This window comes from Telmatherina bonti (genome assembly GCF_933228915.1).
Source record: "Telmatherina bonti genome assembly, chromosome: 19".
NCBI classification, from domain to species: domain Eukaryota; kingdom Metazoa; phylum Chordata; class Actinopteri; order Atheriniformes; family Telmatherinidae; genus Telmatherina; species Telmatherina bonti.
Genome location: NC_136617.1, coordinates 30,058,767 through 30,083,358, shown reverse-complemented (window position 1 = coordinate 30,083,358; position 24,592 = coordinate 30,058,767). Strand labels below are relative to the sequence as shown.

The 24,592-nt window shown below is 39.8% G+C and overlaps 1 protein-coding gene across 1 annotated transcript in view; it reads left to right on the top strand.

Annotated features, from left to right (window-relative positions):
- Positions 1 to 24,592, top strand: part of kcng2 (potassium voltage-gated channel, subfamily G, member 2) — a gene marked incomplete at both ends in the record, with an annotated part of 43,200 nt that overhangs the window by 17,075 nt on the left and 1,533 nt on the right. The gene's annotated exons all lie outside the window — the stretch shown is intronic.

The window sequence follows — 24,592 nt, the reverse complement described above, 5'->3', positions numbered from 1 at the left end:
AGCTACAAGCACACTCAGCTTAACAGCCTCTCAACACATGAGCAGCGCTCGCCATTGACTTTGCTAAGTATTATTAAAATGCCTCTCTTGTTACCATGGAAGCGGTGAGCATTGGTAAACATTTTCAGTTTGAGTGGTCTTGTCTGCCATTTTCCACTGCAGCCACATAAAGAAGCCCTTTGTTGCCTTGAAAAGATGGCCATTGACTGATCGCCTGATAGTAGTGAGGTGATCCGAACATGGACAGTAGATTATAGTTCATCTGATGTCGCCTAAAACATGGTTTCTAGCTAGTTTAATGTAGTTTTAGTTGAACGTTGTTCATAAACTATGTCTGTTGTTGCTTTTTGGAAACATTTGGAGCACATAAGTAGCTAAATCCCTTTAATAATGAAACGAAGAAGTAAACTACTTATTACCTACTTCTACTGACTGTCAATTTGTCATCTGCTTTCTGTCTAGTAGTCCTACAGGAGTATTTCACTTTCCAAGGAAGAAGACCAAAAGCAACAACCATCAATTTCACGAGTACTTAAGGTTACGTTAGATTAGATGAAACTGTAATGACCCCCATGGGGAATCTGGATTGTCACATCAGCAAAGAGCCAGATATAAATAACAGTGTGAGTGGATGCAATGTAAAGACACGGTCCTCTTATTGTTGCGGGGTGAAGTGGACGGATATCTACTCAGCCGTATCATCATTATATCCAAAGTCATAGAAGTTCATTCACATGACCGCATGTTCAAATGCTCGATTACAGGTACTGTTGGTGCATTAAGATGTTTAAATGCACATCAGTGGCCATTAAATGAGGTAAAACTGTTAAAAATGTGTCCAGCAAAAGCAGCAGCAGGAGTAAATCAGTGATTTTAATATCAGAATAGATAAATAAAAGTATGTTTGCACAGATGAATGTAAAACACTGCTTTAAAGTTCGCTTTCTGTCCCTAAACAACCGTCATAAATAAGCGTAATAAATAGACATTGACAAGCAGCAAAGCGCGCTGTGTCGAGGCCATGCTGTTGCCCAGCGTGTGAGTTACAGCTGTGCTTTCAGGCTATTAAAAAGAAAATAAATTTGTGGCTTTGGTGGGATTTCAGGGGGCTTTTCTTTGGAGCAAAGTTGATGAATATTAAAATTAATAAATAAAGAAAACGATGTAGGCAAAGTAATAAGGCTATATTATAATTAAATCTGGGTTTAAGCTGAATAATTAGAGTCCTTATCAAGATTCAGCTCAGTAATCATCCACACAGACACACAGAAGTACTGAGGAAATTAACTAAACTACGGGACACAGCAGCCCGGTTTGGAGGGACGAGGTGCGGAAATGACTGATAAGATGTAATTATTTGGACATTGTGCAAAAATGTTTGACACACATGAGGTCAGCAGGCTATTAGCTAACAGGGAACATTGGTCTATTTGTAATCATTTACATAAAATGACTTCTATCTGCTGCCTTTCTTCCCCAGCAGCTTTCTCTGTATTTTTTATTCTTTATATTATCTTATTCATTATCATTCATGTATTTAATATTTAATTGTGGTTAATATGTTTTTTTTTTTTTTTTAATTTGTTTCCATCTTCGCTTTTCCAGCCAAACTGCTTCCTGACGATCTCTCAGACCCGGTTCTCAGTGTTGTAGATGTTGTACTCAATGAAAAGTTGAGGGAGAGTGATGAAGATGAGGCTTTACAAAAAGCATGCGAGACAGCGGTGTAATATGCTGAAGACTGGTGAGGTAATGTCACCAAGGCGATGTTGCAGGTTAAATGAACTCTAATAGTTATTAAATGTAATGGTGAAATACAGTGTGACCTGGACCAGCCTGCACTGGGTATGTGGTTGATCTGGAGTCAGGTTGTCAGTCAGGATGGACGAAAGGAAAATAGAAAATTCACTATTACAGGATATTTTTCTTTTTCTGCCAGCCAATTTAATTCTTTGACATGTTTATTTATTTACAACAATTTAAAAACAAAATACATATGGTAAAAAAAAAGCAAACAAAAAAATAAACATATTAACCACAATTAAATATTAAATACATTAATAATAATGAATAAGATAATATAAAGAATAAAAAAAAACAGTTGATAAAAAACAAATAAGGGAATAAAACTGATTAATTAGATAAAAGCAATTTGATACAATTTGCAAAAAAAGGTGTGAAGAGGACAGACCTGAATTGTGCCCGTGGAAAAATATAAATATGAAACATTTAGTACATTTATGTAAAAATATATGTATGGAAAATAAGTCTGAATAAAGCAGACTTTAAAATCCATGTTAACATGTTAGTCTGTGCTTTCTGGCTTCAACCCCCCCCCCCCAAAATAGATTAAGTTGTCTTAACTGAACTGTGAATGCACGTATACTGAAATCACACCAAATCAAAGCCATGAGTCATGTGTACTCTCAACTAGACCTAAATGGACCTTGGTCCTCCATGCAGATTCTTTTTTTTAAATCTCCTTGTGGAAACACTTAAAACTTTACATTCATGCAGCCAAGTTCCCAATAAAGATGCAGTTAAAATTCTCAGAAACTGATTGAAAATGGCGCATGAACGGCCAAAGTCCTCAAGGTGTTTTCCAAAGCTCCGCTTCACTCTAATCAAATGACGCTTTTACAGCAGCTGCTTCTGTAAAATCATCACAGCAACTTAGAGGCCTTTTCTTTTATCTTGTGTTCGCAGTTGAAGACCTTTTACCTCTCATCTGAAAGGCTTCTTCAGTTCTAACAAGGCAGCGAGGAGTTTTGGCTTTCAAGTTTAAAAAATAAATGTTCACACATTAGAAGCTGTTCCTTCGGATTAGGATCCTTAGTGCAACGATAACCATGATCAACATGACTGAGAAGCTACACTTACATGTTTAAGTAACTTAAAGCTGGGGTAGGGAATGTTGCTCAGTGACATTGTTTTTACTCTGGGTGAAGTGGTTCCTCGTCCTGATAGTAGTCTGTGCATTTTGTAATCATGAACAATAAGAAATATAGTTAGACCCCTCAGTTTACTGTAAATCTGTATAAACTCTGACCAATCCAAACGTTCGGATTGAAATCAAGTTGATCATTTCTTATATTTCGTAGCTTCTTCTCCCGGCTCCCCTCCTCCCCCTCCAGCAGCCACACCCTGCATATAGATAGCATTAAGATGAAAATACAAAGTAGTGAAGAAGAAACTTTGAAGGCAAACATGGCTGAGAAAATGCAGGAAGGACTTCCCGACCCGGCTCGGTTTATTTGCCTCCTCCTGCTAAACAGCCGAGAAAGAGAAAATCGTTGGTGGAAAAAGCTGCGAATAAAAAAGCCTTGGATCACGCAAGGAGCAAAACCAGAGGGGGAGGAGCTAAGACAAGGCACCACTTTCACATCTTGCTAGCTCCCCAACATTACCTACCCAAGCTTTAAAGGCAACACCTTTCCAGTGAATTTAGCATTTAAATGATGGAAGAAACAGGAAGTCTTGAATGATTTCTTAGAAATCCAATTTTTAATAACTATTCAGATCCACTTCACCATGTTCAGTGATCATTCTGATGTCAAGTGGCGACGTTACTTTCGTATATATGCATACACAGTTCCGTAAGTTAAATCACTGTAATATCCCTCCGTTAGAGGTGTTACCATAGTAACACATTGATCAACTGATTCAGATCAGCTGGCTTTTGACAGGTGAAGATTATTGGTTATTTAGCATAAAAAATACATCGAGGCCCAATATTTCCCATACTTTAGCATATTTAGCAAGTTTTGTAAAAAAGAAATAAATATTTGTTATACAATGTTTACCATGTGGGACCATGGTAGAAGCAGATTAAACACGAGGAGCTGTGCGTTATACAGTTATAATGCATGACGGGGCGTCTGGAACACTGCAACATCCATTATAACCGTCTAATGCACGGCTCCTCGTCGTTTAATCCTTATTTAGTCAAGTCTCCTCCCTTATGTGTATCCCAGAGTCATGTGACTATGACTGCGTGGTTCACAGGTCAGTCTGACTTGTTAGTTGAGTTTTCATGTGTTTCTGTACCTAACTCGTTTCTCTGCTGCTACTTCCTCCCACAGTCCAAAGACACGCTAAGTAGGTGTGCACATGCGCATTGCAAGGATGATTCTTCAACATCGGTCTTTTCCACAGCTGTATAATGACATATAGTTGAGGCTTTGAGGCCAGGTTCAACGTGGGGGATTGGGTGAATATGTCATGAGAGAGCTGCTAGTGAGTCACATGTTAGGGTTCAAATTTATGTATTGATCCTTTTTCTTTTTTGTATTTTATTTCTCACATGGTCATACAATAGGTAAAACAAGACTTTATTAAAAAAAAAAAACAAAAAAAAAAAAAAAACAAAAACAAAACACCATGCTCGAAAAGGAGCAGAAAAAAGAAAAATTCTTGTAATATCTGCCCCCCCCCCCCCCCCCCCCCCCTTTTTTTTTTTTTAAAAGAAAACATAACGCACCAATAAATTGTTATTGGTTTTCTTTGCAATACTCAATGAAAGAAGACAAAAAAAATCATTATCATAGCCAAACATGCCATATGTCTTAGGTTGTTCACTTTATACATGAATCATTTTCCACATTTTAACTGCTTGTTATAATTTCCACAAAATAAAAAATTTCTTATACAGTTATGTAAGAAAAAAAGAAAGAAATTTAATTTATTGGACTTTTGTTGGATTCTGTGCTCGTCATGGATTGTCTATAACGAACACCATGTTCCAGCATAAGAGTGTCCATATGTACACCTGGCATCAGGATTCCCTGGGCCGCAGTTCAATGATCGACTTTGTAGTCGTATCGTCGGACCTGCGGTCACATGCCTTGGACACTCGGGTGAAGATGGTGGGGGAGGAAGCCGGTCAGAGCTGGCAGGCCCAAACGTGTTGTGAGGGTCTGCTGGGAACGTCTGGCTGAGTCCCCTGTCAGAGCAAGCTTCAACTCCCACCTTCAGCAGAGCTTCGAACATGTCCCGAGTGAGTCCGAATGGGCTGTGTTCCGTGCCTCTATTGCTGAGGCAGCCAGCCGGAGCTGTGGCTGTAAGGTAGTTGGTGCCTGTCGTGGCGGTAATCCCAGGACTCGTTGGTGGACACCAGCAGTGAGGGATGCCGTCAAGCTGAAGAAGGAGTCCTATTGGGCCTTCTTGGCCTGTGGGACTCTGGAGGCAGCTGATGGGTACCGGCAGGCTAAGCGGCATGCGGCTTCGGCTGTTGCCGAGGCAAAAATTCGGGCATGGGAGGAGTTCGGCGAGGCCATGGAGAAAGACTTCCAGACGGCTTCGAGGAGATTCTGGTCCACCATCCGGGGGCTCAGGAGGGGGAAGCAGTGCTCCATCAATACTGTGTACAGTGGAGGTGGGGAGCTGCTGACCTCAACTCGGGACGTTGTGGGTCGGTGGGGGGAATACTTCGAAGACCTCCTCAATCCTACCAACACGTCTTCCCATGAGGGAGCAGAGCTGGTGGACTCAGGGGTGGACTCTCCTATCTCTGGGGCTGAAGTCGCTGAGGTGGTCAAAAAGCTCCTTGGCGGCAAGGCCCCGGGGGTGGATGAGATCCGCCCGGAGTTCCTTAAGGCTCTGGATGCTGTGGGGCTGTCCTGGCTGACACGCCTCTGCAGCATCGCGTGGACATCGGGGGCAGTACCGCTGGATTGGCAGACTGGGGTGGTGGTCCCCCTTTTTAAGAAGGGGGACCGGAGGGTGTGTTCCAATTACAGGGGAATCACACTCCTCAGCCTCCCTGGGAAGGTCTATTCAGGGGTCCTGGAGAGGAGGGTCCGCCGGATAGTCGAATCCCGGATTGAGGAGGAGCAGTGTGGTTTTCGTCCTGGTCGCGGAACAGTGGACCAGCTCTATACCCTCTCTGGGGTCCTGGAGGGGGCATGGGAGTTTGCCCAAACAGTCTACATGTGCTTTGTGGACCTGGAGAAGGCATTCGACCGTGTCCCCCGGGGGCTCCTGTGGGGGGTACTCCTGGAGTATGGGGTACCGGACCCACTTGTACGAGCTGTCCGGTCCCTGTACGACAGGTGTCAGAGCTTGGTCCGCATTGCCGGTAGTAAGTCGGATCCGTTTCCGGTGAGGGTTGGACTCCGCCAAGGCTGCCCTTTATCACCGATTCTGTTCATAACTTATATGGACAGAATTTCTAGGTGCAGCCAAGGTGTTGAGGGGATCCGACTTGGTGGCCTCAGGATTGGGTCCCTGCTTTTTGCGGATGACGTGGTCCTGTTGGCTTCATCTGGTCGTGATCTCCAGCTCTCGCTTGAGCGATTCGCGGCCGAGTGTGAAGCGGCTGGGATGAGAATCAGCACCTCAATATCTGAGACCATGGTCCTCAGCCGGAATAGGGTGGATTGCCCTCTCCGGGTCGGGAGTCAGGTCCTGCCTCAAGTGGAGGAGTTTAAATATCTCGGGGTCTTGTTCACGAGTGAGGGAAGGATGGAGCGCGAGATCGACAGACGGATCGGTGTGGCGTCTGCAGTAATGCGGACTCTGCGCCGGTCTGTCGTGGTGAAGAAGGAGCTGAGCCAGAAGGTGAAGCCGTGTGGGCTCAGAGTAGAGCCGCTGCTCCTTCGCATCGAGAGGAACCAGTTGAGGTGGCTTGGGCATCTGGTCAGGATGCCTCCTGGACGCCTCCCTGGTGAGGTGTTCCAGGCATGTCCCTCTGGGAGGAGACCCCGGGGAAGACCCAGGACACGCTGGAGGGATTACATCTCTCGGCTGGCCTGGGAACGCCTCGGGATCCCCCCCGCAGAGTTGGCAAATGTGGCTGGGGAGAGGGAAGTCTGGGCTTCCCTGCTTAGGCTGCTGCCCCCGCGACCCGACCCCGGATAAGCGGCAGAAGATGGATGGATGGATGGAGTTATGTACAATCACATTTACATGTACATAGATGTATATACATACACACATGTGCATATATAAATATGCACACATGAAGCACGTACATATACAGATAGAAATGCACATGCATACATTATACATAAATCAAAGTAATTCTGTCCTGTATGTTTGTAATATATGTCTTTTTAGGATATTTTTTTAGATTTAATAAGAGTAGGACATGACTTCATACTATCACTTAAGTTGTTCCACAGTTTAACTCCAGTGGTTGTGATACAATGGTATTTAGTTTGTGTATTTATTTTATCTGTTTTTAGGATGCATGTACCTCGTAGTGCATATGAACTTTCCCTCATCTGAAACAACCCCTGGATACTTTGTGGTACTTCTAACCAAGTTTCTTATTTACTCATTGTCCCAATGAGCATGTACAGATGGTTATATTGTCATATCTATAAACAGGTTGACAGAATCCCCCCACCTGTTGCTGCTCCTTTCTATATTGAAGAGACACGCTTACATCTGCGATTGAGGGGCAGGCGCTCAGTGCACACGTCGCCTCTCAGCCTGTGTCTTATAAACACTTACAGGATGGACGGAAGATATTCTGTCAGCTACTTAAATGAGCCCGTTTCAACCAAATTAGAAAGGCTGGAAAAAAATCTGATTAAATCTTGTGAAAAGGCTTGAATTTGTCCCTGTGTGGCTCAATTTTAGCAGAGAGTAGCAATTCTCAAGGTGACTTTTTTGTTGCCAGTAATGAAGCCCGGTTTTGTTCAAAGAAGCTAAATAACCCAAAGCATTCAGTATTTAATGAGGTTATTTCTCCCCGACAAGAAAGAAAAAAAAGACTTTTTTAATCATAAACTATGACTTCACTGAACACGGTCGAGTCTTTGGTTCATCTTTTTGTTCCACAGCCGAGGCTTTTCAGCAGAATTCAGTTCAAACTGTCTCCCAAACTTGTCCGAAAAGACATAAAACATCAACTTCCAATCCGCATCAACATGATATCGTTTCACATCATGTTTCTTTCTCCCTGCTTTTTATCAACGCTTTTCACAAACGGCTTGCAGGACATTTTATACAACGATGGTATCATAGGATCATGTTAATGAGTGGGGGTAAAATGGAGTGTGAAATGAGGAGGGAGATTGGTGTGTTGTACCAGACTGTGGTGAAGAGGGGGCCGAACCTGCAGGCGAAGCTGTCCTAACACCAGTTGGTGGTCCTAAGTTCGAGTTGGGAGGAAAACCATGTGGATTCATGTTTTAACCTTATGTTGAGAGTTTTGTTTCAAGAAGAGCATGGTGGCATTGGAGTTGGGGGGGTTGCTCAGCAAAAAATGCCCTAAAACACCGTGGCATTTCAACCAGAACCAGAATCTGAAGCCAGACATCTCCAACTTATCCTCAAACAGCAGAGATGCAGCGTTTGCCTTGCATGCCTGTCTTCAGCTGTGACAGGGTCAGAGCCTCCTGATCGCTGAGACAGATAATTGTGTTGTTTTAATTTGATCCTCTGCGGTGTGTCTGCTCAGCGCGGAGAAAAGAAAGGAGGTGGAGAGAGTGGAAGGAAGGGCATCCATCCAGAAAGCTTGTGACAGAAAACAACGCCGGTCGCATTCAGAGCGAAGAGACGGTATCAGTTGTTTTTGTGTCACAAACAGACAGATTCCCTGGTGGACGCAGAATGACAGAGGAAGTGTGAAACATACTGGCGAGCATGTGACAAAAGAGAGAGTTCCTTCAGCATTTGGACAGCAGCACATGTATTTGTTTTGGCTTCACATGCTCATTACTTTGGATGTGAAACGACAGCATGTGGTTAGAGGGTGGATCTTCGCTGAAATTTGAATCATACTGGAACAAACACATCAAGCTTTCAAACTGCAAGGCTTCGCCGCAGAAATGTGATGACTGAAAGGGTGATGGAGAACAGACACGAAAATGAGCTCAAGATACAGATAATGTGTTTTTCCAACAAGTTATTCAAAATGTTGCTTCACTTCATGGTTCATGGTGCTTCAGTAGACCCACCTCATCTATATATTCATGTATACATTTATATAAATGATTATGTATATATATATATATATATATATATATATATATATATATATATATGTATATATATATATATATATGTATATATATATATATATATGTATATATATATATATATATATGTATATATATATATATATATATATATATATATACATATATATATGTATATATATATATATGTATATATATATATATATATATATATATATATATATATATATATATATACATATATATATGTATATATATATATATGTATATATATATATATATATATATATATATATATATATATATATATATATATATATATATATATATACATATATATATATATATATATATATATATATATATATATATATATATATATATATATATATATATACATATTTATATATATATATATATATATATATACACTGTATTTATACATATACATATAGACAGGGGTGTCCAGCTCTGGTCCTTGAAGGCCACAATCCTGCAGGTTTTCAGTGTATCCCTGCTCCAACAAACCTGGCTCTAATGAACCAGTCGTTGTGCAGAAATTCATAGGCTGTTGGATCCTTTCAAAGTGTGGCGGAAAGGGAAAACCTGCAGGACATTGGCCCGGGAGGACCGACTTTGGGCACCCCTGTTAGAGAACATAAACAACATGACTGCAGCACATCTAGACTGTGATGTTTATTATTCCTCGTTTGTTTTTTCCACCTGTCCGACCAGTTGCTGCAGTTTTAGGATGTTGTCCCATTCTAGTCGGATGCAGGATTCTAGCTGCTCAACAGTCCTGGACCTTCACTGCTGGATTTTTGCTTTTGTGATTCTCCAAATGTTTTTCTGTTGGTAAAAGATCTTGACTGCAGGCAGAAAAGTTGTTCTGCTGTGAAGCCAGGCCCAGACTGGCCCAGTGGAGGAGTGGGAAAGTTCCCAGTAGCCTGACAGGCATTCTGCAGCTGATTGAGCTGCCTGCTTCTGGCATTCGCCCACAGACTAAATGATTTGTTCTTCTCAGCTGCCACTAACAGGCTGATGCTGATTGGTCAGAAGCCTAATCAAGTGTTTCTAAAGATTAATCAGCGAGAGCAAAGTGTGCAGAGGTGGAACAGTTGAGAGGATTGTGTAAATGAACTGGAAAATAGAGGAAAGCACTTCAGGATGGGGGAATCGGTTCTGATCTTTTTAAAGTCTCCACTGGAAGCAGCAACAGGCTGGTTAATTAACACGTAATACATGTGAGACGGCTGCTGACGGGCTGCAGGTTTATATGTGAACTTCACATGATCATCACTAGTTGAGATTCTTCATGACCATTTTTATGAAGCTGTAAAATGATCCTGGTACTTAACATCAGAACTTCCTGCTGCTCTTGCTGGTTTGTTGCAGCTGCTGTCATCTGAAGCATTAAGCTACACGTAATTCCAACCCTGGATGCAAAGCAGGTCCTGTTAGATGAAATATAAGCAAATATAATGCACTGTGTTAAACTGGCAGGTGGATAATTTCATACTTTGGCTGCTTGGTCTTCAAACAGGTCCACATCTGTCCACATCTGTCCACATCTGTCCTTGTCCAACTCAGAGACAGCTGTGAACTGTTCCAGAGAGGATGTGATTCTGTCTCCATGGTAACAACATGACGTATTTCACTAATGTGTCACTAAATGATAATTTAATTTTAGTTATTGCTTCTTTTTTGTTTCTAGTTATTTGAGGGACTGTTGTAAATTCAGCCTTCTCTTTAATAAAAGGGGACAAAGACGTTTGAGAACGACTATAAATGATTTAAGGACGGAATGATGCAAACATGCATTTTATCTTTACGTAATACCGTCATTAACCCTTTAAAGCTCAACCTGAGCAGCACTGGGGAGAAAAGTCCAATTAATTTCAATCTGAAGTTTTTTATTTGGTTCTTTAACTAAATCTGAAAACCAAATAATGAATATTTTTGTATTTTTTTTTTTACCATTTATTACAGTGTTATAGATGAGAATTATTGTTGTGTGGTCTTCTGCTTCCTGGTGTCCATTACACAGAATAAAATAAGTGCCCTTGTGTGCACAATAGGTCTCTGAAACTGTATGTATGATATGTTTGCCTTTATAGGGTTAATGTTGGCGTCCTGTTTTTACTGTGGTATAAACCTTCTGATGATGGTGCAGAGGAGAGAAACAGTTAGTTGTTTTATCTCAATGTTGGTCTAGTACAGGGTTTCTCACTCTGGTCCTACCAAAGCCGCAATGCAGCAGGTTTCCAGTGTATTCCTGCTTAAACGCACCTGACTCAATTTAATAAGCCAATTGATAAGTGCACAACTTGATTGGTTGAGAGATCCATTTAATTTGATTCATGTGTGTGAAGCAGGAATACCAGGAAAACCTGCTGGATTGTGGATCTCGTAGGACTAGAACGAGTCATCCTGGTCTAGTGATTACATGTGTGGACGTATACTTGTACTAATGTGAACATATGCATGCAGTATTTGGGTTGTGGTGGCCTGAGGGAGTGAATGACTCCTGGCCTGACTTTGTGTGCCAGTCCGGCCCCGTGTGAAGCCATGCTGTTGGAATGGGTGCAAGTTGTGGTTCAGCATTGTCTTTCTGAAATCTGCAAGGCCTTTCCTTGTCTGCATGGAAGCAGGTGTTGTTCTGAAACCTCCATGTACATTTTAGCATTGATGACGCTTCACAGATGTGGAAGCTGCCTAAGCTGTAGGCATTAATGTAACCCTGTGCAATAAGAGATGCAGGCTGATAACAAGCTGGATGGATCTCCTCTTTAGTCTGCGGGACTTCTGCATCCATGTTTTTTTACCAGGACTTTCAGATTTGATCCATCTGATCACAGAAGAGTTTGCCACTTTGCCTCAGAGCATTTTAAATGAGTTTTGTTTCAGAGAAGATGTTTCTGGACCATCTTTTCATTTGCCTTCTTCTTTGCATCATGACGCTTTAAAGGTAGAGTATGTAAGATTTTCAATATTTTCAAAGTAAATTAACTAAAAAATAACAACAATCATAATTAGATAGTTTTTTTTAAACATGTAGGTTCCAGTCGGTCCATATTTGATGTGTTATTAAATTACAAGTTTAATTAATGACAAAAAGCACTTTTTTTTTACTGGTAGGCAAACATTTAAGAAGGGGTTTTGTTTATGATTGATGACCAAGACCTTTCTTAAATGTTTGCCTACCAGTAAAAAAAAGTGCTTTTTGTCATTTGTCATTAATTAAACTTGTAATTTAATAACGCATCAAATATGGACAGACTGGAACCAACATGTTAAAAAAAACTTTCTAATTATGATTGTAGATATTTTATTGGTTAATTTATTTAGAAAATATTAAAAATCTTACATACTCCACCTTTAAATGCATTTGTGGATTTCAGGGTGAACTGTGTTTACAGTGATTTCTGGAATTCAATTCAACTTTATTTATATATCATCAAATCACGGCAATGCCATCTCAACACGCTTTACAAACAGGAAAAAAAAAAACTTAATGCAGAGATTTTTATTGTAATGTTATTGATCTGTAACCAGTTAACCTAATAAGATGTCAGATACTCCTCCAGTTGTTTGAGCCAATTACTTTAATTCCTTTTTGTTTTGTTGCCCCTGTTTCAACTTATTTAGGATGTATTGCTGCCATTAAAATCATATTGAGCAAATATATTTCAGGAAAAGATACAATTTCTGAGTTTCTACATCTGATGTGTTGTTTACATTCTGTTGGAAACAAAATGAAGGTTTGCATATCATTACATGCAGGGTTTATTGACATTTTACAGTGTAATTCTTGTGGATTTGGGGTTTCATTACAGGCACTGCAGACATCGTTCTCTGGAGGATTGTAGCGTTTGAAATAAGTCCAAATGTCTCTGAATAGACAGTGTATGAACTGAAACGGTTTCTGTTTTCGGATTTTTGCTCCAAATTAGCAGAACATCTCAACATAAAGCCAGAATAATCTGCTCTTAATTCAGCAGTTTCAGTATAATTTCATATGTAAGAATGAAAGTGCTGAGCCAAAGCTTTGGTTTGTTAGCAGGTGACCAGGGAATATGGAGCTCAGCACAGCATTGACTTCATAAATTTAATTTACCTGTGGAGCTAAGCCAGTGGATAATCTCTGGAGTGACTCTGACTCCGACTAATGGAGAATCAGCCCTTGTACTGCATGTTTTAGTGTCGTGGGGGAGGATGAACGTAAGCCTCTTTGACCATAATGTCATGATACTCAGAGGACAGATTTTCTTTTGTCGATGTGTGTCTCGACACATGTTGGACGAACTGCCCATCAGCATGGTGCATATGGAAACAGGGAATGGACAAACACGTCAATATTTACATGATAGATTATTGTAGAATTTGATTCATGAATCCAAAACAGCGAGAGAAATATTTCTGAACAATTATTAGGGCTGTGACGATATGCTTTTGTACCGATTCGATTTGATTCTGATTTTCTTAGGTGCCGATTTGATTTAAATTGCGATTCTCACAATTCTTTGATATTGCTAATTTTTGTAGATTAAAAACAAAAAAAATGTATAAAACTTTTCTTTTTGCTCGTCATTTTTCTTGATTTCAATGTGGGAAAAACCATCCAGTAGCCAGATCATCACTCTGCTGCTATAATGCCCAAGAAAACAAGTTAAAAGATCAATAAAAACAATAAAAATGACAAAAATGTTGTCATGGATTATTTTTATTTATTGGAAAAAACAACCGATTTTTTATAAACAAAAAAATCGATATTAAAATTGTGAAGCAAAAAAAATCCCAATATTCGATTTTTCGATTAGATTTTCACACCCCTAGCAACTATTATCGACGTTGGCTCAGACATTTATGTTGCTCTCAAGCTGAAAGTCCTTCTTGTCTAAAACTTGTTAAAGCATCCTCGGCGGTATTAGCAGCAACAACCCAGAAACCTCATTAACCCCAAAAACTCGACTCGTTGGATCACTGGCAACATCACTTATATTGTCAACAGTTTCCCAGGAATGGTGTGTAACTCCGCATGGTGAATTGTGATGGATAGTTTACCCTTTAGATGATCCATGGACATTTCCAGGCGTTTATATCCCATCCAGGAGGTTTATATTCCAGCTGCTAAATGTAATATAATCTAATCTATTGGTAAATCCAAAATAAATAATCCATGATTATTTATCACCTTCTTGTGATTATGAAAAAGATCAGTATCACTGCTGTTGCATAGAAATCTTTATTTTGACCAGAAATGATGATGAAGCCAATTCATGTCAAACTTTCCACTAATCAGACATCTCAAATTGGTGACAGTGTGAAGTCATGAGCAGTCAAAGATCAAGAAGTGCCGCGAATATTTTCTGCCTATCTAAAAAAAGAAAAAAAAAAAAGAAAAAAGAAAATGTGATGTTTTATGGCTAAAATAAAGACAAGACGATGCCTGTGATGCACGCTGGTGCCACAAATTATCTTGTGGCAAATAAATGGTAGCTCAAGCACAAGTTTATTTTGCTTACAGTTGCATAAAATGCTGCACAAGTTAAAAATAATATAAAAGCAGAACAGCAAAACTCATCCAATAAACACAAGTCACAGTGACGGATAAAAACAGGAGAAAAATAATGCTGAAAAGTAATAAGACCTGCTATGAATGACTAACTCAGCTATTTAGAGGCCAAAGTGTGTTTTGAGGAGGACTGTGAAAGCAAAGACAGACGAAGCATTTCTGACATCAGCCGTAGACTGTAAAATGATGGACGGGGTCTCCGTGACGTCACCCGTAGGTTTCTGAAGAGCTGAACTGAAGCTCATTGAGCGGTTCCTACCATCACCATCTTGGCAACGTCATGCGTGTCGTCTTGCCCGGAAAATACAAAAATGAGAAAAGAGGTAGAGCTGAGAAGGGGGGGGAATGAATTTTTTCTATTTTACCAATTTAAAAGTAACTTATTCTCAAAATTTGGCATATTTAGGGGCGTGTCCTTTTGATTGACAGGTACCCAATTGTCTGCTTAAAGTGAGAAAAACGTAGAACAACCGTGGTTTTTAGCCGATTAACAGCATGTTAGCTGGTTAGCTCCTGTTAGCGCCGAGTTAGCTCAGTAAGCTCTTAGCTGCAGGCAGGTCAGAGTTCGCTTGATGTGCTTCATCCACCACGAAGCTCACAACCCTCTTCTCAGCTTTACTTCTTTGCCCAATTTTGTATTTTCCAGGAAAGACATTGCCAAGATGACAATGGTACCCACCCACCCACCGAGCTTCAATTCAGCTCTTTAGAAACCTACGGGTGACGTCATGGATGCGCCGTCCATCTTTTTATATACATTTTATGGCTTCTAATTAATAATTAAAAATAAAACAGGTGGAGAAAATAAGTGGTCTGGAAGGTGAAAGACGTGAAAAATATACACAATCTATTCAAAGGAAAGCTGCATCAAAAACCACTTCAACTAGTAGTAAAAATCCCTGATGTCTGACTGGACAAAAACATCAATAACAGTTGCCATCATTGATGTCCCAGCACTCCCATTGTACCCAGTTTACATCCCTATAAATGTGTTCTGAACTTCATGTCCACATTTTGACAAAAATCCCCAGTGAAGCAGTTTGGTTGCATCCCTGTTCTGTCCTGTAATGGTATCCAGTGCCGCTCACCACACACTGGTTCAGCTTTGACTCCCAGCAGATCTCCAGGTTGTTGCTGCCACCGTCAAACTCTACAATCATCCATTTTTTACCAAACGGCTGTGAAGACGGATCCTCAGGTGCTGGAGGTTATCTACAGGAAGTCAGGTGCCGTTGCAGATGAAAAGTTTTTGGGTCACCTAGACACCAACACTCACACTGCGACCGTGGTGGGTTTGTTGTTCTATTTTTACCCCTTTTGGTCCAGGTTCCCACCTGGTCCCTGCAGTAAAAACCACGAGTTAAAAACCCGTTCACAGAGAAATGGAAGCACTGACATAACTGCAGCACAATAAGGAGACACTGAGTGAAAAGATGGAACAAAATTGACTGATGTATAAAAATGTGAATATAAAACATGTTTGTCTGGTGATGACAGAGGCTTAGGTCACATGAATAAAGATAATTGAGGGAATAAGGGAGTCCTGGAGTCAGAAAGTAGTAAAGTATATTTGAGTAGGAAAATGGGAACGATCAAGAGAAGCATGAGGAAAGCCTCAACACCAGGAGATGACGGCAGACACAAACCGGTGTGTGTTGTGTTAACAGATCTCTGTCTATGTGTGTGTGTGGCTATCCATATAACTGTGTACTGAGCTGATCAGTATCCATTATTTCACATAGTAACAATCTCTCTATTTATTCCTGTTCTAATAAAACATGAAATAAAGTCAATTTTCTTTCTTTTTGTAACAGTTGTTTCCCCTGTTGAGTGAACTGCATGTTAAAGATGGGTTTTTACTGCATGAAGTGGTTCCTCGTCCTGATAGTAGTCTGTACATTTTGTAATCATGAACAATAAGAAATATAGTTAGACACCTCAGTTTACTGTAAATCTGTAAAAGCTCTGACCAATCCAAACGTTCGGACCGACTTCAAGTTGTTCATTTCTTATATTCCGTAAGCTTCTTCTCCCGGCTCCCCTCCAGCAGTGCATACCTGATAGCCATCCCCTCCTCCCCCTCCAGCAGCCACACCCTGCATATAAATAGCGTGTTAGGATGAAAATACAAAGTAGTGAAGAAGAAACTAATTCTTTGCTCTTATTTGCTCTTATTCAACTCTTATTTGCCTCCTCCTGCTAAACAGTTGAGAAAGAGAAAATCGTTGGTGGAAAAATCTGTGAACTAGAAAAGCCTTGGATCACGCAAGGACCAAAACCAGAGGGGGAGGAGCCAAGACAGGGCGCCACTTTTACATCTTGCTAGCTCCCCAACATTACCTACCCCAGCTTTAAAACAAGATATGTTGTTTGTAAAGAAAGACAGCAAATTTAGAGGCAGCAAAGGGTCTGAAAACAAAGTTAATCAGACGTCTTTAGAAATGCACCAAATGCAGCGGTGGGAGGAGAAAATCGCTACTTGTATATTCTGGATACTGGCCACTACATCAGGCATACCAGCAGGCAACTGCTTAGTGTCACAGGTTAACAAGGTGTTGGTAACATTCCTGAGATTTTGCTCCATGTTGACATGAAGCATCACACAGCTGCTGCAGGTGTCACGGTTGGTGAGGAGATGAGGACCCAAATGCAGGAGACGGGAAGCCAGAATGCAGAAATCACAAGTGATTTTAATTCCATGAACAAAGGTGAGGGCAGAACTAAGAAAATGAACCAACAACTGACAACGCAAACCAAGGGGTAAAAATACACAGATTAAGAAACTGGACACAGGTGAAACAAATCAGAAAACCAAACCAGGTGAACTAATGAACAGGAACCTAGACATGAAAGAACTAAACAAGGAAAACTACAAACCAAAACAGGAAACCAGAACCAAGGAGAAACTCAAATTATCATATAATGACAACAGATGCCTGATGAGAAACTCCAGTTCCACCACATCCCAAAGTTGCTCTGTTGGACTGGGATTTGGTGACTCTGGAGGCCACTGGAGTACAGCGAACTAACCGTCATGTCAATAAGTCCGTCGGAGAGGATTTTTCCTGTGTTTAGCTGAGAGTACTGACACCTGCTGTCTTCTGCTACTTCGAGGTTGGACATGTTGTGTGTTCCTGTTGTCTTTCTATCATCCGCAACCAGTTTCTCATTCTCCTCTGACCTCAAGAAGACATTTGGAATAAGAGCATTTTCTCTTCTTCAGATCATCCAGAGATGTCTGTGTGGGAAAATCCCAGTAGATCACCAGCTGCTGAAGTACTCAGACCAACAACCATGACACATTCAGACTCACTTAAATCCTTTTTCTTCCTCAATTTGATGCTCAGTTTGAACCAAGCTCCAACCTCCGGTGGTAACAAGTGAAGCCTATGCGTAAGTGTATAAAACTGCAGTTCCCCCTTCATCCACTAGGGGCTGCAAAACAGAGCAAATCCCCATAGACTCCCATGTTAAAAAGACCAACTTCACAGCAGAAATAAACATGTTTACAGCCTGATTAAAAAATCAATTTTCGGTTAATAGGTCAGGTTTACCTTCCTGACAACTGTGGGGTTGAGTGAATTTTTTTCTAACTCGTCCGTTTACAAATAATTTAATCTCGAAGTATGGCACATTTAGGGGCGTGTCCTTTTGATTGACAGGTACAGGATCTCCCGCTTCAAGTAAGAAGAACGTAGAACAACCGCAGTTATTAGCCGGTTAACAATGTGACTTAGCTTTAGCCCACTTACCTCCGTTAGCTCGGTTAGCTCTTAGCTACAGAAAGCTCGCTAGAGTTTGCTAGATGTCAATCATTCACCATGACGCTCACAGCCCCCTCTCAGCTCCACCTCTTTGCTCATATTTGAATTTTCCGGGTGAGACGACGCGCATGCCCCTGCCAAGATGGTGGTGGTAGGAACCACCCACCGAGCTTCAATTCAGCTCTTCAGAAACCTACGGGTGACGTCACAGCGGCTCCGTCCATCTTTTTATACACAGTCTATGGTTTGAACGTCAGCAAGTCCCCATGGCCATGTCTGCATGCCTACATGCACTGAGCCTTTGCCCTCTGATTGGCTGATGTGTTAACAAGCAATTAAAGCAGTGTACCTAATAAAGTGAAAGTACGTTTAATTTTATTCCTGACATTTTTGACAGAAACAACATGGTACAACCTTCACTAGCTGCAGAGAATGATATCCAACAGTGATCCACCCAAACATGCAAACTTTTGCTGTTGAGGAACAATTTGTGCTGAGTCAGCTCTTCCAACAGAGGATTGACAGTTTAACAGATTAGCTTTCACCGCTTCTTCTTTATGAATCCTAAATTGAGCTGTTTTGTGCTGCTGCTGGTGTTGGATGAGAAACTGCTTCTCCAGTCATTTACATGACACTTAATAGGTTTAGCAAGTTTAAAGTCTCAGGGGCAAAAAAAGCAAAAAAAAAACCAAAAAAAACAAAACTGAGTGTTTGGTTAAAAATGCATGAGGCTGACTGAGCAAATGCAAAGAAAAAAAAAAACCTCTTGACTGTGCCTGTGCACTCTCACAGATGTGTTTGTGCTAGAAGTCGCTCCTTCAGCTGATATTCAGATTCCTCGACCGTTTCCATCTGCAGGAGGAAGAGTTTCATATTTTTAGCGTTCAAAGAAAACTTCTTCTACTTTTTAATTAGTTCTGCATGTTTTAATTAATCTATATATGATTAATTCCTGGAAATGCTGCAAAGCAAAGTTTGTATTTGCAGAACTGTGTTAAATGAAAAGATGAATAAAAACACGCTGAATCTCCTCTGGGGAGAATTTTCACTCAACAACTAACTAAGTAATCCTATAATTATTGTTTCATATATTTATAAGCAGCAGACTGAAAAACCTGGAGGGTGTTTAAGAAGGAAAACGCACAGCCTTGGTTCATTTCGAACATCTGCACACCTTCCACCTCCTGCAGCGTTCATCGCCTTCATGCATGACTCAGAGAGCTTTGCTCGGCCAGAAAATCAAAGCCTTTGCTCTACATTTCATGAATCTTTCAGCATCCTCACGGTTGTGCTTTGTTCTGAGGAGCGACCATCTTCTTTGTTGTGACATCTAACGCATTCATATTTTCTGCCATTAGATTAACTCTAATATTAAATGGCTGGCTTTGAAACCCCTTCTCTCGACCCCTGGTGTGACATACACGGCAAATTATTTCATGAAATAGGTGCAAATACTGTGAAACACAGTGGAAAATTAAATCATGAACAAGTAAGAAACAAAAAATTGTTTTATGACAGCTTAAATTTTTTTAAAGTCTTAATGAAAATCAGTATTTCTGTATTATTTATGAGTCCTGTTTCAATTTTCTTCAGTAACAGAAGTAATTGTTAGGAATGTTTGTTATTGGCCTTTTTTTTTCTTTTTTACCCATCTGATTTACTGATTTTTAATAAAATTTTTCATTTCAGATACCGATATCAACAGATACTGATATCGACAGTTACCAATATCGACAGAAACCGATATCGACAGATACCGATATCGACAGTTACCGATATCAACAGAAACCGATATCGACAGTTACCGATATCGACAGTTACCGATATCGACAGGTACCGACTTCGACAGTTACCGATATCGACAGTTACCGATATCGACAGATACCGATAACGTCAGTTACCAATATCGACAGATACCAATATAGACAGTTACTGATATCGACAGATACCGATATCGACAGTTACTGATATCGACAGATACCGATATCGACAGCTACCGATATCGACAGCTACCGATATCGACAGCTACCGATATCGACAGTTACCGATATCGACCTTTACCGATATTGACAGTTACCGATATCGACAGATACCAACATCGACAGTTACCGATATTGGCAGTTACCGACATCGACAGATACCGATATCGACAGTTACTGATATCGAGAGTTACCGATATCGGCAGTTACTGATATCAACAGTTACCGATATCGACAGATACCGATATCAACAGATGCTGATATCAACAGATACTGATATCAACAGTTACCGATATCTATCTTTATGTATGCATGTATGTGTACATGTGTGTGTATGCATGTGTATGTATGTGTATATGTATGTATATATGTATATATATAATGTATGTGCGAGTGTATATACATATATATGTAGGTGGGTATGTATGTGAATATACATGTATGCATTGATCTCTTTCTTTTGTTTTTTTTTTGTTTTTTTATGTTCTCTTTTCTGTTCTCTTTCTGCCCCTTTCCTGTCCTTTCCGGTCGGGTCCAGCAGCATAAACTCTGTAATACAAGCTATTATCCAAAACAAATTGAAAAATAAAATAAGAATCAAGAAATACAAGGGGATCATTACATCTACAAAAGTTCCCCTTGGCAAAATAAATTTGCTCAGCAGAACACAGCATCCAGAACATCAGTCTGCTTGCTTAAATGCTGGACAAGACCAAAAAAAAAAAAAAAAAAAAAAAAAAAAAGTTACCGATATCAACAGATGCGAATATCAACAGATGCTGATATCAATAGATACCGATATCAACAGATACCGATATCAACAGTTACCGATATCAATAGATACCGATATCAGCAGATACTGATATCAACAGATACCGATATCAACAGATACCGATATCAACCGATGCTGATATCAATAGATACCGATATCAACCGATACTTTTGGAGCGACTTCTGCCAAACAAACAAAAACTATCTGGAAAACCATAACTGAAGAGTTTGATATATAATATGTACATGTTGTGTTAACTTTGTGTTAAATTTGTGTCATCAAAAAATTTAAAACCGATAGTTTCTGACTTTGCATTTTAATGTAGATATTGGCCGATAATATCAGTGCTGATAATATTTGACATCTTTAGTAATTGTGAACAAGTCTTGTCCAGCATCAGAGCAAGCAGAACGATGGTCCGCTGCTGGGTTGTGATGAACTCATTTACTTTGCCAAGAGGAGCTTTATGGACATAAGACTCCTCTTAATACATGAGTTTAAATTTTTCTATTGCAGAATTTATGTATTGGACAAAATGGAACAAAAGAAAGGAGAATAACCAGGTAGACAGGTCACTGATTTGACCAAAAGCCTTACAGATTCACTGTTAAATATTTACTTACTCTGGATATCATCACCTCGACTGTCAGAAAACTTGGAGTCATTTTCAGTCTTTTAACCTTTAAAACCTGAATTGCCCCAATTTTAGGATGTTAAGAACAAATGGTTCTAAACTGCGTCAAATTGTGGCAAAGCGGCCACTTTAGAAAGCTCATCTGAACCGTCTGAAATCTCTTTCAGCTCATCAGAGTGGAGAGGTCACATTGTGATCTGAGAGGTTTAAAGCCACGGTCACGTCATTCCAAAGAGATATGCGTTATTCATCTCTAAAGGTTTGTTTATTTAGTTTTAAGCAAGCCTGAACCTTTTCCCTTTGTCCTTTATCTACATTTATAAGTGACACACATACAGTATATAACCTTTCACAAAAAGGCTTAAATTGAGAGTAAATTCACATATTCCCTGCAGAACACAGAGATCGGGTGATTTCACCTGACATCAAGCTTAAGAAACGTCCAAAATGTCCAAAACAGTTGTTTTTGCTATAGTTTATATTTCAGTGCTGTTGCATTTAAAAAATTTTTTTTTAATTGTTGTTAGTTTTTAATCTCAAAGATTCTACTTAATTGATTTTTCTTTGCTGTCATTAGGTTAATCAGGTGGAATTGCACTTCGATTGCTTGAACCAAAGCGCCGGAGCGGAGTTCAGGTTAAAGGCAGATCAGTTTTGCAGGATGAAGTATCATCATGAAACTTTAAATTTTCACCCTAACTTTGAGCTCTGATTGAGATCTAAACTGTTTCTTTGGCAGCGAGTTGGCTTTCATCAAAGATCCAAAGAGAAGCATGATGCCGCCTTGGTTTGAGTCGTCTTCGGACCCAGTGCTGGAACGACAAAGGGGTTTTGTGGAGAGCCTTATTTTTTTTACTTTGCAAGTAGCTATTCTCATATTCGTGCACGGCAGCAGGCTTACTTCTGAAAACATTCTGCTACTGCTGTATGCAGCTGAGAAACGGCGACGCAAAGTTCTTTGAATGAAGCAGTTGCTGTTTATATGGATCAGCTACACAACAAACAACACTGCTGTCCATGGTGATGATATAATCAGAGGGCATCGCCTACATCATTCACAAAATTCAAGGAATTAAGGTAAAAAACACAATACTGAGAAAATATTTTGACATTAATATTATCATTATGAAAAATAAGATTTAAGGACGCACCGATCCACTTTTTGGGAGTTCCGATCCGATATCTGAAACTTCAATATCTGCCAATACCGATATTTGTCGATACCAAATCTGCTTATGTGAACATTATTGTGACTATGGTTATTATTGCTGTTATAATTGTGTATAAGGATGTAATAAATGACCCATCCTTTCTGAAGTGACCTCACCAATACAAATATAATAACATTACAGATCTAACAATTTCAACACATTTTGATTTGACACATTTTACCTAAATACAACTGTAAATGTGTGGTTTTAAAACAAAGATCTTGATTTTAGTGGAACAAAAAATGTCACATTTTAACATTCAAGGCTTTTATTTCTTTTAAAACATGTCTGAAATATATCAAACACATCTCTGCTGGCTTGACTAGTGTGGCATCAGTTGTGGTATCGGTTCGCTTTTATTAATACCATGTCGAGTACAAACGCTTGGTACTGAGCTTTTATCCCTAATAAGATTACATGTTACCCAAAACCTTTAGTCTTAAGTGATATTTTCAGTAGAGCTCCTCTTAACACTCAATCTAGCTGCATTTCCATGACCTTTTTTCACAAAGTGAAAGCGACGTTTCTCAGTTTTGACACACAACAGTTGCGATTTGCAGGTGTTTCCGTTGAACAGTGTTTAGCGCTTTAACCTCAGTGGACGAGATTTTACGGGAATTGCTGCTTATGCAGGTGGTCACATAGCGTTATTTATGGGTTTTCTACTTGCTGCAGAGAATTTGAAGCTTTTTGAAGCTTTTATTCCTGATTTTCTTTTCTAAAACTCTGAATTTTGCTTTTGTTTGTTCCATCTTTACTGGAAATGAACTGGTCACGAACCCTCCATGTCACATCCAGGGACATTTAAATGAGACAAAAATGCTTCCAATAAACCTTATAATATAAATGCAATATATTTATCTCTGCAGAGGTCATGTTTTTACCCGGCGTTTAACTGTTTGTGTTCAAGACAACTCAAAAAGTTATGTACGGATTGTCATGAAATTTCCAGGACTTGTTGGAAATGTGAAAAAGGAAGAACTGGAGCTGATCCGGTGATTCACCGTTTGGATTCAGGAATTTTTGAAAGGATTGTGCTTGTTGGGAGGTTTGGCTCTTCAAGCGCTTTTCTAGTTCTCTATTGAAACGACTGAAAAACTGCCTCATGAGAGCGTTAAAACGTCTTAGTAATGTTTTAGTCTTTTCTAAATGTAGGTGTTTCCTTCAGCAATTTCATTTGCAATTTCAATTTTAATTTATTTTTATTTAAAAGGGAAAAAAACACACCTCCTGAGTGTTAACAGCAGATGGAATAACTGTCCCCTCTCCTGACACCGTCCTCGTACGATGCATTACATATTTGTAAAAAAAAAAAAAAAAAAATTTCTCTGTAATAATCAGTGATGATTTCAGGTTTTGTTCTTTTTCTGCCAGCAGCTGCAGACTTCATGCAACGCCGTTATTGCAGCTTCCTTTCCCTTAAGTCGCTGAGAGTTGTTGGGTCTTGTAGTATTGGTGACGCGTTTCGTCTAAAGAGATGCTGGATCCAGTTGCATTTAAGATTTATTTTACACGCACCGGCGTTGCTAGGCATATACAGAGAACGTACAAATGGTGATGAATTGACAGAAAATAACCCGGAATAATATTGAAGAAAAAACACAAAAGGCTAAAGCGATATACAAAGGAGTAAAGCGAAAAGTGGTCAACAAAAATTACGGCTACCCAGCTGCCTCTCCCAAACATTTCCCCAGGTGACAGTGTACCTTTTAAAACTTTGCACCACCCAC